The sequence below is a fragment of the Priapulus caudatus genome, unplaced genomic scaffold (genome assembly GCF_000485595.1).
Source record: "Priapulus caudatus unplaced genomic scaffold, Priapulus_caudatus-5.0.1 Scaffold20819, whole genome shotgun sequence".
NCBI lineage: Eukaryota > Metazoa > Priapulida > Priapulimorpha > Priapulimorphida > Priapulidae > Priapulus > Priapulus caudatus.
The window spans coordinates 1-539 of NW_014597880.1; the positions used below are offsets into that span (position 1 = coordinate 1).

General features: G+C 42.5%; 1 non-coding gene across 1 annotated transcript; it reads right to left on the bottom strand.

Annotated features, from left to right (window-relative positions):
- Nucleotides 1-192: 192 nt before the first annotated feature.
- Trnam-cau lies at nucleotides 193-266 on the bottom strand. Its single transcript has one exon. It is a non-coding gene; the product is annotated as a tRNA-Met (tRNA).
- Nucleotides 267-539: the final 273 nt, after the last annotated feature.

A 539-nucleotide genomic window follows, 5' to 3' on the forward strand; every position in this document is an offset into this window, starting at 1 on the left:
CGAAACCTAAACCATTAACAACTGGCTCAAATAGTTCCCACAAATGTGTTTGATCTCGTCTCATTCGCTCGCAATATTTTCCTATCAGTAACAAAAAGGCCCCGTAAACGGAGCCCTTCCAAAATTCTTGCATCAAGATAACACCGAAGATTTCTCCTCTGGTACATCCAACATCAAGAAAACAAATTTTGGTAGCGGGGGCAGGATTTGAACCTACGACCTTCGGGTTATGAGCCCGACGAGCTGCCAGACTGCTCCACCCCGCATCAACAAGTCGCGAATATTACGGAGTTAAGACAACAAATGCAAGGGAATTAGCAGTGATAGTGTAAATATAATTAGTTTATAAAGATGTAGTAAAAATCATACCTAAACTTTTGGATTCATGCGCTAGCGTTAGCTAAATACAGAAACGCAAAGCGTCATTAACGCTGCCGGATAAAAACCCAAGGCCAATACCGCTAAACCATTGGTACTTAAGGCAATCTGCATATCACGGCCACATTCAATTGCTTGCGTATCAACCGCGTCATCGAAAT